At 41.5% G+C, this 16,408-nt stretch overlaps 1 protein-coding gene and 1 long non-coding RNA gene across 19 annotated transcripts in view; one reads left to right on the top strand and one right to left on the bottom strand.

The window, feature by feature from the left end:
- PARD3 (par-3 family cell polarity regulator) overlaps nt 1-16,408 on the bottom strand; it is a 760,426-nt gene that overhangs the window by 120,350 nt on the left and 623,668 nt on the right. The gene's annotated exons all lie outside the window — the stretch shown is intronic.
- On the top strand, nt 1,062-8,450 carry LOC128573006 (uncharacterized). The gene is made up of 3 exons (XR_008376292.1): nt 1,062-1,169; nt 4,971-5,076; nt 7,213-8,450. It is a non-coding gene; the product is annotated as an uncharacterized LOC128573006 (long non-coding RNA).

The raw sequence follows: 16,408 nt of genomic DNA, 5'->3' as shown, positions 1-16,408 counted from the left end.
AATATCTTAAAAGGAGTTTGTTTTCTTGTACTTTGTACAGGGGACACAGCATTTTCATTTTACATGGCTCTCACAAAGTAAGCAGCTGGCAGTGATCATGAGCCAGTTACGTGAGTAAAAGTCTTTGTCCTGAGGATAATTGAGGCTTGCCCAGGAAGAATTAGGACTTGCCCCTCTCTCTGCAGAAAGCAGCCTTTCCTCTTAGGGGCCCGATGGCATCAGGCCCCAAACAGGGGCGCTCCCTTAGAGAGTTAGGAACCCTCTGCTGCTTCTGCAATAAATACAAAACACAAACAGCAGCAACAGCAGGAGGCTTCTGGCGTAACAAGATAGTCACACATTGAGAGAGGGAGAGACCCATCTGGTGGTGAGGAAGGGAGCGATTGGGCTTTCACCTAACTGAAGGCTACCCCAGGGGTGCGGGCATCCAACGTATGTGTTACTTAATTTCTACCTTTACATGAAGCTTTTCTGCTCTGTCAGCCCTTCTCAATCTGCCCTCTCTGTTTAAAGAGTTACATTGCTCCTTCTGTATTCCAGATCACCGCACAATGAATCCGAGAAAAGAAAACAAAAATGAAACATCCCTCTTGAGCGTTTATGACCTTTGACCAGGCTCAGTTAGGGTGGCGGCTAGTCCTGTCCTGTCATCCGGCTCCCCTCTCATTTCTCTGACTCACAGCACCCTCTGGCTGCCTGGCTGCTGAAAACCCTTTCCGAGGGTCTACCACGAGTCCGAAATTGTTAGGGCCTTTCCATAAATTGTCTGTCTCCTTGGGAAGTCCTCATTCCGCATTGCACATTTCGAGTCCTAAGTTTTGCAGGAGAAGCAAGCAGGCTCTGAGAGCAGGGACTGGATGGGGAACACACGGGGCCTGCAGACCACACCTCCCATCACCACACTGGGCCTGCAGACCACACCTCCCATCACCACACTGGGCCTGCAGACCACACCTCCCATCACCACACTGGGCCTGCAGACCACACCTCCCATCACCACACAGGGCTCTCGGTCAGGCAGGTCTGGAATCCAGGGCGTCATATGAGACAACCGGCCCAGACTCTGCCAAAACAGCACCATCGAGGGAGATCTGACAAGGGCATGGGTGGGAGGATGGACATCCTCGGTGAGAAGAAACTGAGAAAGACTCGACAGCCAAATGCAATGTGTAAGATTTAATGGGAAACTGGATCAAAAACAAACTATATCAGACGAGGGGAACTTGAATATGGATTATATGATTAGACACTATGGAATCGCTATTAATGGGTTATTGGGTAGAGTTTTTAAAATTAATTAATTAATTTATTATTATTCTTATTTGTAGTTTTTGGCCAGGGCTGGGTTTGAACCCACCACCTCCGGTATATGGGGCCGGCGCCCTACTCCTTTGAGCCACAGGTGCCACCCCTCAAATTAATTTATTTTTAGAGAAAGGGTATCACTGTCTCCAGGCTGGAGTGCAGTAGCGTGATCCTAGGTCACTGTACTCTCCAATTCCTAGACACAAGTGATACTCCTGACTCCGCCTCCCGAGTAGCTGAGACTATAGGTGCATGCCACCACAGTCAACTCATATTTATTTTTAAATTTTTTTGTAGAGATGGGATCTTGCTATGTTGCCCAGGCCAGGTGAGTTTTTTAAAAAGGAACAAGAGGACACAGACCTATTTCGGGAGATTGCTTACCTCTTTAGGGAGAGGGGGAAGGTGAATGAAACAGGAGATAAATCAGACAGCACCCATAATATGTGATTTTGTCAATAAAAATCACAAGCATTAAAAAAAAAACAAAAAAAAACACAAGAGGCCCCAACGTAGGTACAGACTGCTATGGAGAGAACATATGGGCTTAACATTATCAAGTTCATGTCAGCACAGAAATCTTTAAAAACAGTAACAATGACAGCTGTCTATTAAGAACTTCTTACATACTACAGGCCCAATTTCTACATATTTCTTAGTTAACTCATATAACCTCTCTTTCAGATGGGTGTGAATGCCACTTTTATAGGCCAGGAAAGACTGCTCAGAGAGGTCATGACACATACTCAAGGACACACAGCCAGTAAGTGGCAGTCCCAGGGCTCCAAAGCCCGGCCGAATCGTTTAGTTTCTAAACAGCATGTTTTAAACCACCTAGAAGTTAAGGAAATAAAGGTGGATATTAAAAAGCTTGTTCTTAAACCTTGGGAGTACATTTGAACTCCTGTGCAAGTCCGCCTCAGGAGGGGGAAGGCTCATTCTGAGAGCCTACGACAGATGCCGTAACTGTCTGGCATAACTGCCCTCACATGCCTGTCTCAAGACAACAGACCGAAGAGATTGACTTAAAAGCTTCTCCTAAGACTCAGTCAAGAAGATCAATACCCAAATATATTGCTCAGTGAATCCCGCTTAAGTTGACAATGCGGAAAGATAATTTCTCAGCTGGATTTGGGAAAATCTCCCAAGGTTTTGCATAGGGGAATGGGGGAATTGGGCCAATATTTCCTCTTCTTTAATCAATGTTTTAAACATATTGAAACTTCCCTTTAGGGGAAGGATTAGGTGTCATGTGAGTGTGTATCTTCCACCGGGTGCAGGGCGCACGCGTGCGCACACACACACACACACACACACGAAACCATCAGTAAATATTTGTGGATAAAGTAGATTCTGTCTCACCTGAATATGAAAAGATATAAACAAACTCCATTGCGGCAAATTTAAAATAAATCCCTAAGGCACTGGTTGTTGTCACACCTGTGGAGTGGGAAAACTGTGTCCCCCAGGTGCAGCAGTCACAGGCGTGCAGGGTGGAGAAGGTGGGAAAGGACACATCTCTGTAGTGAAAACGGAAGCGGGAAGCCCCCAACAAGAACGGAGCACAGACTGGCCGGGAGTAAGTAACAGAGTGGGAGCTGGGCGCACGTCTGCTGGCGCCCGGGGGCTGCCAGGTTTTCTTAGCTATGCTATTTCATTAGGGCTGGAGCAGTTCACCCATCACCCTGTTAAAGTCCCATCAAATCACTGTCCCCTTTTACATGTCTATCTCAAAAAGCTACAAAGCAGTTCTTACAGAAATCTGAGTACTGTCAGCTAGAATGATTTATTCCCTTTCCTGAATGAGCTGGTTCCCTGGACTCTTTTCACTGTTGTTGCTGCTTCAAACGCTTGTGTGTTTTACATTTTGGGGGAGGGCAGGAGAGAGGGGGAGAGAAATTTTTCAAGACCCACAGAGGATGATATTTAATCAAATTCAACCAGAAATGTTTTAGGACCTCCTATGCTTCAACCATTGAGAATACAAAGAGGAAAAGGCTCATATTTTAATAAGAGACACACACATCAAGAAAATACTGGATTTTGCATTCAACAATGGATAAATATACCAAGAGACATGGTAGGTACAAGCTCTAGCATAGTGGGAAAGTGAGAAAATGGAAAATATCACAAGAGGGGTTTGAAGGGCAAGTGGAATTCTGCCAGGTAGACTCTCACTGGTACAAAGGTCTTGAACCCTGACATATAAAAGACGCTTATAATTCAATAAGAAAATAAGCAACCTTATAAAAACAAGAGGGAAAAATATATGAATAGACACTTTACCAAAAAAAGATATACAATTGGGTATTAAACAAATGAAAGGATGTTCCACATCCTTAGAGAAATGTCAGTGGAAATCATAGTAAGATACCACTTCACACCCACCCACTAGGACGGCTAAAAGCAAGTCAGACAGTAACTGGTGTTGGGGAGGACATGAATGAATTGGAACCCTCCTACATTGCTGGTGGGAAAGCAAAATGGTTTAGCCACTTTGAAAAGCAGTGTGGCAATTTATTAAAAATCAAACATAAACTTATCCTCGAACCCAGCGATCACACTCCTGAAATAAAACATGCGTCTACAGAAAAAACTTGTATGTTCAAGTTCATAACAGCATTAGTCATAGTAGCCCCAAACTGGAAAAATCCATCCATCCATCCATCTACTCAAGTAAGAATAAATAAAATGCAGTAAATCCCACAACAGAATAGTGTGAAACAATATAAGGAATTATTCACATATATGATAAATGGATGAATGCTAAGTTACAGAATTCCCATGCAAAAAATATATACACTTTAATGGTTCCATTTATAGGAAAAGGCAAATCCACAGAAAGCAGATAAGTAGCTGCCTGGGATGTAGAGGTGAGGATAGCCCTGGCTGTCCATCCTTATATACTTAAAACAGGTGAACTGTATGGTATGAAAATTATACTTCAGGCTCGGTGCCCATAGCACAGTGGTTACAGTGCCAGCCACATACACCAAGGGTGGCAGGTTCAAACCCGGCCTGGGCCAGCTAAACAACTGCAACAAAAAATAACTGGTGTTGTGGCGGTGCCTGTGGTCCCAGCTATTTAGGAGGCTGAGGCAAGAAAATCACTTAAACCCGAGAGTTTGAGGTTGCTGTGAGCTGTGACGCCACAGCATTCTACTGAGGGCAACATAGTGAGACTCTGTCTCAAAAATAAAAAAAAAAAAAAAATTATACTTCAATAGAGCTGGTAAAAATCCTTGGCTGGGCTAAAAATGGAGAAGAAGAAAATACAGATTACATGTCAAGCAGCATAGCGCTTGAATAATCCAGCGCTCACTAAAATTGGTTAAGCAAATCAAAGAATGAACATGATGCCCCCAAACACATGTGCATAATGCCCTCCACCCTGTGAGAGTCTGCTCACCAGGTGTATTTTTATGGCAGGAGGAGGGTCACTAGGATTCTTTTCTTTTCTTTTTTTTTGCAGTTTTTGGCCAGGGCTGGGTTTGAACCTACCACCTCCCGCATATGGGGCCAGCGCCCTACCCCTTTGAGCCACAGGCGCCGCCCTAGAATTATTTTCAATTCTCTCTCTTTTCTGCTTTTTATTTCTAGAGTTGCCTTATCTTAACCTATTACACTTCTTCCTCTTTAAAAAAAAAATTTTTTTTTTGAGACAGGGTCTTGCACCAGAATGCAGTGGTCTCATTCCAGCTCACAGCAGCCTCAAACTCCTGGTCTCCAGCCATCCTCTCACATCAGCTTCCCAAGCGGCTGGGACTACATGTATGTACCACCACATGCAGCTAATTTTTCATTTTTTTTTTTAGAGATGGGGTCTTACTATGTTGTCCAAGCTGGTCTTAAACTCCTGGCTTCAAGTGATCTTCCCACCTCGGCCTTCCAGAGTGCTGGGATGATAGGTGTGAGCCATCATGCTTAGCCTCTTTCTTTCTCTTTTATCCAAATTATCCCTGTGCCCTGGTCTCTACTCCTCATGAGTAGATGACTGATGAGGTCTCCCTAACAAGGTACCTTAGCCTCGCCTCTCCAAACCTGACTCCTTTTCCCTAACATATCTGGCCTGTGAGTGCCAGGCCCAGCTTCTCAACCCTGGCTGCGTGACTGTTTCTACCTGGGATGCTACTTCTTCTCTGCAGCAGTTCATTCCTATTCTTCCAAATATGGCCTAAAACTCTTCTTTTCCATCACATCTCACAATTATTAAAGCCTAAATATGCCTCCTTCAGAGTCCCATTTTGCTCTGCTTTGTACCTGCCTCCGCACTCCTTCTGTACTTGGGGCGAGCGTGTGTGCACCGTCAGATTAAAAACGCCAAGTTTCTTGTGCTTTTAAGGCACCTAATCAATTTTTATTGTTAATTTTGTTGCTGGGCAATGACTGAGCAAATAAATGACCAAAGTCTAGACTGAATGATGTGTTAATTCAACAAAACTTTCTTTCATTTTATTCATCCAATTTGCTCATTTTAATATCTTTTGTTACATGGACAGAAAGTCTCAGGTAGGAACGATTCATCCATTAGCCCTTGTTGTGTGGCTCTCATATTAATTCCTATTTGCATTTGGACAGTTTAAAAGAAACCCATAGCTTTAGTTCATTATTTATGCACTTGACCAGCTCTGAGGTACAACAGAAAAGTTAAATACCTTAGTGTCAAACATAAATAACCTTTCTTTGCCCAGCTCTGGGTAGCCCCTGAGCTTAGGAAACAGTTTGGCCTTTTGTCTCTATTTAATACACTGAGTGACCAAGACTGTAACCAATAAGGAAACATGTACAGTGGAACAGAAACCAACCTGGCCACAGAAACAAGCCACGGAAACCTCAACATTTCCAGAACGCGGAGAACAGCACCAGGGTGTAGCCCAGACCACAGTGCAGCATCCTCCAAGAGTCTGTCCTTACCTGAGACCTTTATATGAAAACAGATTTCTTTCTGAATTTGCAATTGTAAAGCTAAGTATTTTGTTTGTAGTTGTCAAGAAGCAATAGTACATAGACACTTCAATAAGGTCCTTATGTAGGGTGTGTACTTAGGGAAGAAATAAATAAGAAGTTTTCCAGGCCCACCACCCCCGTAGACACTTGAATGCAGACCTGGACAGCTCTACCTCCTCCAACTTATCTTTCTTTGAGTGGTCTTCACGCTGAGAATGCCTCGCCCTATATAGCCTTTCACTTCTCAACACAAACCAGCCACCCAAAAAGCAAGAAGCCCTCTTTCTCTTCACTCAAAAATGACAAGTTTAGCAAGTAGAGCTGAATGTGTACAAGTGGCAACTTTAAAACCAAAACAGTTTCCTCTAAGGGTGCCTTTCATTCTTAGGTTATTCCAGCTGTAAAAAAATCTGCCAAAGTTTGTCAAATTACATTTAGAAACCCACATGTACACGCCTGCAAATTGACTGAAATCCATCAAATTACAGACTCCATTCTTACAAGAAAAAGTATGCATCACATGAGATTCCCCACCCTTTTATTTGACACATACTTTATAGCATTATAATCTTAAAAGACAAAAGAAGAACTTGTGTGTGAACTACTTGCTATGAAGAATCAACATTTGGTTCCCGAACTATATTATTTCCAGAAGTCACACTAGCTGGAAATATATTAGTTACCTCTCTGAAGGTCATAAAATTTCAATCAATTTTAGAATGTCAGGGCTGTCTGTGGCATATTCCAAAACTCAACATTCAGCGTGGCAGTTGTGATAGTCTTTCAGGTCTATCTCTGACTGACACAATTTTCACAGGGCCGCGAACGCAGAAAACTGATAGGAGGCAAGTGCCTTCTCTCAGAAATCTTCCCTGCTTTCCCTAAACAGCCGCCCGTCTGTCTGACGTGGACAGACTTTTCTTTAAATCTTCATCTTTTCTATTTTCTTCTTTTTTCTAGGCGCTCTCTGGCTTGTTAATGCCCTGACCTTGGCATCTGTGCTCGGACGACGGCTAATGTGTTCTGCTCCAACAATGCCGGCTATTGGCAAGGAACATAAGCTCGCCTGGTGATGTCATTGAACTCATTAGGGATGTATTTGACATTTTGGCCCAAGAGAGCATACTCACTAAACATAATTTTCATGAACAGCAGTGTGGCCTGTTGATATGTGAACTAAAACAATACATGTTTTGTCCTGCTATAAAAATAGCACTTTGACCAAGAAATAGGATTTCTGCTCGTATCTCCCTCATTATGGTAGCAGAGCAAAGGGAAAGATAACTTGCGTACCAGGAGATAACAGTCTGAAACACTCAGTGCTCTGCTAGGCATTTTCGACAACTCTAAGAAAGGCCCAAATATTAATTGATCATTTAGCAAACAATCCCTTTCTCAGTCCTGACTGGAGGCCAGAGTCAGAGGTTAATGCTGCTGAGATAATATTGCTAGAAAAAAACCTAAGTAGACAGCAGCAACATCTAAATTATGCTATTAGTCCAGATATATTTGGGAACTGATAAACCTGGCAAAATGTTGTCTTTCAAGGACTCCAATCAATTGCAATTTTATCACCCCATCTATTCAGTAAAGATGGCTTGACCCAGACATGGCAGACAGGAAGGAAAGCTTGAAAAGGTTACAGTCACACTTCTGATCTTTGGCATCGTTAAGAAGTTTGCTCGAATGCTGCAATGTGAGCTTCCTTTCAGCACTGAGGAAATGCAAATCTTTAATTAGGGCTTAAAAGAAATAAAATCCCAGCTATATATCTTTTAAGATCTTTTTAAACCAAATGACTTTTAGACATTTGAATGGAGTTTTCCTCATTTACGGAGTAGTGTGACTAAAGGAAGTTGGACATGAATCGAGCTGCAATAAACCTTCTGGTCCAAATGTCTTTCTGGCAAAATGATTTTTGTGTTTCTGGGTAGATACTGAGTAACAGAACTGCAGGATCAAATGGACGGTCAATTTTGAGTTCTTGGAGAATTCTCCATATTGGAGAATTAGTTGTAATAAGGTTATATTAGTTTATAATCCCACCAGCAGGGTAGTGTGTTCCCTTCTCTCCACATTCACACCAGCATCTGCAGATTTGAGATTTTGCAATGTGGGCTAGTCTTACTGGAGTTAGGCGCTATCTCATAGTGGCTTTGATTTGCATTTCTCTGATAATTAAAGACGATAAACATATTCATAATTGTCAAGTCATGGAAGTAACCCAAATGTCCACCCACCCATGAATGGATCAACAAATTGTGGTATATGTATTCCAGGATGAAACCTTTAGCCATAAGGAAAGATGGAGAATTTACATCTTTTGTGTTTATCTGGATGGAGGTGAAACACATTCTTCTTAGTAAAGTATCTCAAGAATGGAAAAAAAAAAAAATCCAAAGTACTCAATGCTAACATGAAATCAATATATAAACAATTACATGCCCATATGAACGATGAAACACAAATACAGTCTGGTAAGGGGAGGGTACTGGGTGACTGGGGGGCTCTCATTTACTGTGCACGATGTGAGGGTGGGCAGCGCGCCCCCTGGAGGTAGGGCTTACTATAACTTGAACTTTACCTTAGAAGTGAGACCAAGGTAACCTAAACATTTGTACCCTCATTATTAATTTGAAATAGAAACAAAGTTTGGATAATCATTAAGGAATGGACACTGTGCAAAATGTAAGAAACAACCTGGAAGAGAGGACAGATTGCCGCCTCCTGGCAGGTCTGGTACACAGTACAGGCGATGTGCATGTTTTTGCCCAGATTTTTAAGGTTAAAGTAAGGATGCACTTTATACATGGAGAGTACTAATTCTGTACCTGTATAAATGTTTTTAACTCTTTTATTCATGATTATGCATTAAAAGTGTAACTCTAGAGAGCAATAAAAACATGTGTATGCAAAGTAATACCCCGGGGCAGCGCCTATGGCTCAAAGGAGTAGGGCACCGGCCCCATATGCTGGAGGTGGCGGGTTCAAACCCAGCCCCAGCGAAAAACTGCCAAAAAAAAAAAAAGGTCAAAATAATACCCTGGAATATGGTCATTGGTTTTGCTGAATTTATGATAAACTTGCAATAAAAGCATTTTCAGCCAATGAATAATGACGTATTTCTCTTCTTTTTACAAAAATTCTTGGAAAAACCCTTGGAAAATGTTGAAATGGTTTTCAGACAAGCTTTATGAGCATAATTAAAGAAATAAATGATGGAGTTCCTTTATATACAAAAAACAAGTACCTAAAATAACAAATAAAATTTTCAATTAAAAATTACAACAGAAATTTTTTTTTTTTCCCCTGAAAGTCTGGGCCAAAAATGTGGGTGTGCATTATACATGGGAGTGTATTTTTTGTTGTTATTGGTGCAGGTTTTTTTTGGCCAGGGCCTGGTTTGAACCTGCCACCTCTAATATATGGGGCTGGCGCCCTACTCCTTGAGCCACAGGCTCCGCCTGGGAGTGCATTATACACAGCAAATATGGTAAATGCTAGGAACACTATTGAAACTCAAGTTCATGTATGTCAAATATTAATTCCCTTTCCTCTTTCCCCCAAGCTCTGAGTAGAACCCTGAACTGAGGCAACAATTTGGCCTTTATATTCCCTTAGGACGCTCTAGGTCAGAATGGAGCTGGTCACCTATAAATGCTTCAGCCTATTAGATGTGCAGACAAAGACATTCATTTCGCTAAATCTATGGACGTGAGTCTGTCCACACCTTACTCAAGTGTCTCTTAGATCCATAGAAAGCACAGACCACTCTTTCCTTCTTGTCTTGGTTTCTACAGCACCACACCTGTTTTCTTTTCTACTATTCTCGCCATCCCTCCCTCAGTTCCCTTTGCTCTCTCCTAATGCAGTACTGATCTCCTGACCCTGGAGAGATCAGCGTTGTCCGTCCTCTCCCTGGATGACGTCACCCATCTCCACAGCTTTTAATACCATCTGCACGTTGACCGTTTCCACATTGATACCTCCAGCCTACACGCCTCCTGTGTCCAGGAGGGTTTACCACATACATGCCTTTGGCTTGACATCCCAACCTGGATGAGTTCTAGGCTCGACACTGGCATGTCTCCCCACACCTGCCCCTCTGGGTTTCCCTAACTCCACACACAGTGCCCCACACATTCAGTCGTTCAAGCTAGAAGCTTGCCAGTCATTTTTTGCTTCCTACCCAATAAAACCAATCCATCTGCAGGTCCCGTTGGGCCTAGGGCTCAAATCTCTCTCAACTCTATTCATTTCTATCTTTAGCACCCGTCTTAGTCCGAGCCTCCATTATTTCATCTTGGGTCTACAGTAACATCTCCCTCACAGTCTTCCCCTCTTGCTCTTACACACCATCTAAAGTGACTCTTTTGGAACACAAACCGAAAAACCACTCTGAGATATCATCTAACCCTAGTGAGAATAGCCCACATCACAAAATCTCGAAACTGCAGATGCTGGCGTGGATGTGGAGACAAGGGAACCCTTTGGCAGTGCTGGTGGGATTACAAACTAATACAAATTCTATGGAAAGAAATATGGAGAATTCTCAAAGAACTAAAAGTTGACCATCCATTTCATCTTGTAACCCCACTGCTATGTAACTACCTAGAAGAAAAAAGTCATTTTATCACAAGGACATTTGCACTAGAATATTTGTTGCAGCTCAATTCACAATTGCCAAGATGTGGAACCAACCCAAGTGCCTATCAACACATTAATGGGTTAACAAACTGTGGCATACGTATACTATAGAGTACTGTGCACCTGTAAAAACGATGGAGACTTTACATCTTTTGTGTTTACCTGGATGGAGTTGAAACACATTCTTCTTAGTAAAGTATCTCGAGAATGGAAAAGCAAGCATCTAATGTTCTCAATACTAATGTGAAACTAATATATAAACAATTACATGTCCACATGAAAGAAAACCACAAGTGTATTCTAACAAGGGGTAGAGGAGAGGAGGGAAAGGAGGGGGGTGATTGGCAGGATCTCACCTAATGTGCACAAGGTGAGGGTGTTCAGCACGCCCCCTGGGTGAAGGGCTCAACTACAACTTGAACTTTACCTTAGAAATGAAAACAGTGTAACCTAGACATTTGTACCCACCTATTGATCTGAATCTTTTCTTAAAAAGTGGCTCTTTTATACTGTGTTGAGGGAGCTGCTTCCAGCAGGTTTCATCTCCAGTTACCCCTGTGTTGTCTTTTTTCTTCTTCTGACACTTTGTGTAACCAAGACCCTATAGGAAATCTCACCTGTTTGAAGGGCTTACTGTGGTTTCTGTTTTCCCGGCTGGCACACCTACTTTGTAACCTACGTTTCACACAGCAGCCTTTGGGAAGTTTGAAAACTGTAAGTCCTACTACGGTCATGATCTAACAGCCATTAGAACAGCTCCCCAGGATGCCGTGAATGAAATGTCATCCTGTTACCTTTGCCTAGATGGGTTTGGCTTCTACAAGCTTCTGTGATTTCACCCTGTACCACGCCACAGGCTGAAGCCGTACTGGCTGCCCTTCTAGTTTCTGGCCCATTCCCCTGGCCTCTGCTTAGTCCTCACTGCTCTTCTGGATGGTTCCTTTCTCCATTCCTTGCAGGGCTGAGTTCTCTGCATCCTTCAGCACTGCACACAAATCACCTCTTCTCAAAGAAATGTTTTCCTTCTAAGGTATTTCAGCACTCTTGTTATGCCCTTATAATAATGCAAACTAAATATTTATTCATTTACTCATTTCATTTTTTAGTTAACTTCTATCCCCCACACTGTACACGCGGCTGAACTCTATGCAACTAGTACCATGACCTCAATCTAGATTTGTCCCATAAATGAATGAGTAACTGTCATCTGACATTTTTGTAAATGAATGACTTCTAAATACCACAAATAACTTGAAAATCGAAAAAGGCTCTCCTTATTTCTTATAAAGAAAGATTCTGCAAGGCAAATGGGTAATATACACATACTTCAGGGAGAAAACCACTAAAGTATACTAGCCCATGGTGGACTCTTCAAAAACACTGCTTTATTTAACAACTTATGTGCTATTTGTAAATTTTTCTTATCAATTCACCAAAGCAATTTCTCTAAGGAACTCCCATGAATCCAAAAGTAATTAAGTTACTATTAATTTATGTTAAGATTCTCTAACTCAGATCATTAGTTAAGTCTTTGTCCTCCTTAATGTGAACTTATTAAGTTTTGCCACAAATTTCTCCACTCTTTTTTCTTTTTTTTTAAAGGTAAGATTATGTTCCGGAACTCTAAACTTTCCTTTAATTGCTAGGATGAAATTCACAACAAATCTTGCTGGAACCATAAAAGCTACTGACTGGGAAGAAGGAGATGAGAGATTTGCAGTCAGCCCAGAACGGCTGTTCAGCATGATAATGACTTGGGTCAGAACAGGCTCAAGGGCTGGTAGGATTCTGGGCTTTCTTCCGGAGCCAACCACTTTAACTTTCCGTATAACCTCATCCAAATTGCTTGCCCCTGCCATGCTCTCTCCCTCTCTCAGATACTTTTTGTGATGGATATGGCATTATTTACAACTGGTCACTATTCCTGGATAATTTGCTTTCTCTTTTTCCCAGTTCATAGATGTGTTTATAAAATGCCACATTCGTTACCACTGATGTTTAGTTACTGAGTTCTAATGACTGACATAAACAAACAAGTGTGTGCGTGTGTGTGTGTGTGTGTGGCTGTGACTGGCATGAAATCAGATCTTGCCGCGTCCTGACTAACAAAATCCTCTGTGGTCTGACTGGTCTGAACCTGACTCAGCGACGCATGTGTGCAGGAGTGAAGGGTGAAATAATTGCTTTTGCACGTCTTTTATATTTTACACTGTATTAAATGATTTTGATCTGTGCTAAGAAAAGATCTGACAGTATCCAGTTCAATGCATTTTCCAGCTGAAATGCTTCTAAACACAATATTTCCCTCTAAAAGTCCCTGATGCTATAAGAACATTCAAATACTTGTAAAGAAATTTCTATGAACGGAGATGCCATGGAAACCCTGCACCACTCGAGGGAGTCACCGGGACAATGTCCTTTCTTCTGTAGTTGGTGAATATCAAATGCTGAAATCAGAGTTAGCAAAGAGCTTAGAGATTATAATATCCAATCCAACCATCTATTATAGTACAAGGCCAGTTTTGGGGGGTCTGTGATGGCTGTGAGATGAGTAACCTATAGTTTGTGACCTAAAGAAATAGGGAGAGAGAGCACTTGCTAGAAGTTAAGGATTGAAAGGCACAAACTACACAGCCTATTTTCCTAGTGACACAGTATCAAAGAAAACGACATCTCTACTACTAGAGACAGACTAATTTAGTAATAGACTAAAAAAGATAGTATATTTATTTTAGCCAGAGACACTGAAACTTACTTTTACTCCCCATCTCTAACCCCATTTCAGTTTCCAGAGTTTCCTGATCAAGACTACCTTCATAACACTTTTACTAAATTTTTCCCACAATTATAATAAAGAATAGGCCGTGTAATTAACTGTCAAATACAAGGCTAAACAGAGTAGCATTTTCCTGTAACTAGTATATGACAAATAATTAAAACTGCAAAAAAAATGTTTAAAAAAAAAGTATTCTTCCACTTTTAGCACCGTTGCCTCCTTTTAGCTGCTGATGCAGCTATGTCTCCTATTTGGCACTGAGCAAAAATTGTCTTCACAATAACTAGTTTGCAAGAAAGAATGGACTTAGACCCATGCTGGTGCTATAAGGCTAAAAATGTTAACAAATGCCCACATCTCTTACACCAAGGTAAATTTTTCAAAAGTTTTAGTGGGATTCAGTTAGAAATACAACGTGAGGCGAAAGACCTTCACAGTTCTCTTAGCACCCATTAAGCCTGTTCTCCAATAAGCCTAATGACTTCCATTATGCAAACACTCAACCGCCACATGTCTGTGACTTCTTTTATTAGGGGGGGTATTAAGGGCAAGGTGAGATTAGGGTTCCTAAGAGCATTTGGAAACTAAGAACTACTTAGCGCTTGGAAAATATTATTCTCAATAGTTATTAACGTTTAGTTAAAATAATATAATATTAGACCCTCTACAAAAATAATTTTTAAATTCCTCCTAAAAACAGAAAAGCTGCAATTGACAGATGCTAAGGTCAAGGCATCTAGCTTCTTACAGCTAATACAAAACCTATTAGAGTGCTCAGTACACATTGCTGGGCGGTGAGAACCCTCACCCTGAGGCTTGTGTCCTCAGGGTTTTCAGTTTCTTTTCAACAGATGGTACAAACTGGGGATGGAGGAAGCTGTGTTGATCCATTGTGTAGGTACAGAGTGTCACGTTAAATAACTGGGTGAAAATTATCAGCTTTAACTTTGAAGCTAAGAGCACATGGTGACAAAATGTTTGATAATTTTTCTTGGTGTATTTACATAAATGTTTGCTCTCCTGCAAAAAGGAATATAAATACAACCATTCTTGGTGTTTATATAGTTATTGAAGGGATAGGCTTGATATTCACACAGACATATGTGACTTTCTTTTTTTTTTTTTTTTTTTGGTTTTTGGCCGGGGCTAGGTTTGAACCCACCACCTCTGGCATATGGGACTGGCGCCCTACTCCTTGAGCCACAGACGCCACCCATATATGTGACTTTCTTTTAACCACCACAATCATCTGTTGTGGAAACAGGAGACGTGCTACTGTTTAACAGAGTTTAACTAAAGGTAGGCGGAAGTAGTCATGTGTAGACAGCCATACACTATATCTCCAACAGCTGTCAACAGGCAGACAGTCAATCTTTCCAACCCATCTTTCGATTATACAAACTATGAACACATGCCGGTGAATTTAACTCTGAAATTCTGATTTACTCGGGGACATGTGAATGGGATGTTACTCTGATGTATGCTATAATCCTACATTGCATTGCTAAAAAAATAAAGTTCAAAGTAGTACTTCTGCGTGCACATGGGATTGGGCATAAAGAACACTGTCTTTTTAAACTTGGCATTTGAATGCATTATTTTATTTATTTATTTATTTTTTTTGTGGTTTTTGGCCGGGGCTGGGTTTGAACCAGCCACCTCCAGCATATGGGACTGGCACCCTACTCCTTGAGCCACAGGCGCCACCCTTGAATGCATTATTTTATGTGCCTCTCCTGGCTTGGCTTCACACTGGTAAATGGCGTTTCATCAGCCCAAGTGACGAGAAGGATGGTTCATGAATTTAGTTTGTGAACACCGACACCTTTCAGCCCACAAATCGGGGGACAACGCTGCGTCAGAATGGAGCGAGCGGAGGACAGAGATGGCAGCAGCCAATAGAAAAATCTAGATGAGCTGAACAAAGGCGCTTAATTCAATAATGAAAACCACTCCACTTTACAGTGCCTGTACCTTTAGCCATGGGATTATTAAAATAAATGCATATTCAGATGTTTCCCGAAGATGCTTCCCTTCTCTTTCAGAATTCAAAAGAATGCCTCGCTAATCCAATACAATTCTTTTCGCTCTGCATTTCAGCAGCTGTCATTCCTGATTTCTAATCAAAGCTGATGATAACTGGCTTTGGCAACAGACTGTAGGATCCCAAGTGAGTAATTAAAGCTATAAATGTGCTCACTTCTTCCTCAAAACCCAGGGTGCATCTCATAGCTTAACAGATTCAGGCTCAACAAGGCTCTCCTGGATTTTGTTTTTTGTGTTCTTGTGTGTGTGTTTTTTATTTGGTCAGGAACATTAATATATTAATAAAGGAAGGGCTGAGATTTTATCACGTTAGCATTTTTCAAGAGCCAGTTCCACTTAAACAATACAAACGACAGTGGGGCTAACAAGGTCCCTAGTCCCAAATATCTCCCACACATATGGGTCCAGGACAAAGAGGCTTGAAATTGGTTTACAATAAGAAAGAGAACTACAGGAAGCTGGGGGGGCGGGGGGAGGCAAAACCATGTCATTTTTAAAGTAAAACATTAGAAAATACTTTCAAAATCACAGAAAAAATAATGTGCCAACCTGACTGCTTCAAAATCTTCTCTGAGAAACCGTGGTTAAGGAAAGAGATATTTTCTTTGAAGCTGACTCTACCTTGAAGAGATATGTGTACTTTGAATCGTCCTATCTCCTGTAAAAAAGCCTTTGAGTAATTTATGA

The sequence above is a fragment of the Nycticebus coucang genome, chromosome 20, assembly GCF_027406575.1.
Source record: "Nycticebus coucang isolate mNycCou1 chromosome 20, mNycCou1.pri, whole genome shotgun sequence".
Taxonomy (NCBI): Eukaryota; Metazoa; Chordata; class Mammalia; order Primates; family Lorisidae; genus Nycticebus; species Nycticebus coucang.
This window is presented reverse-complemented; position numbering and strand designations above follow the sequence as displayed.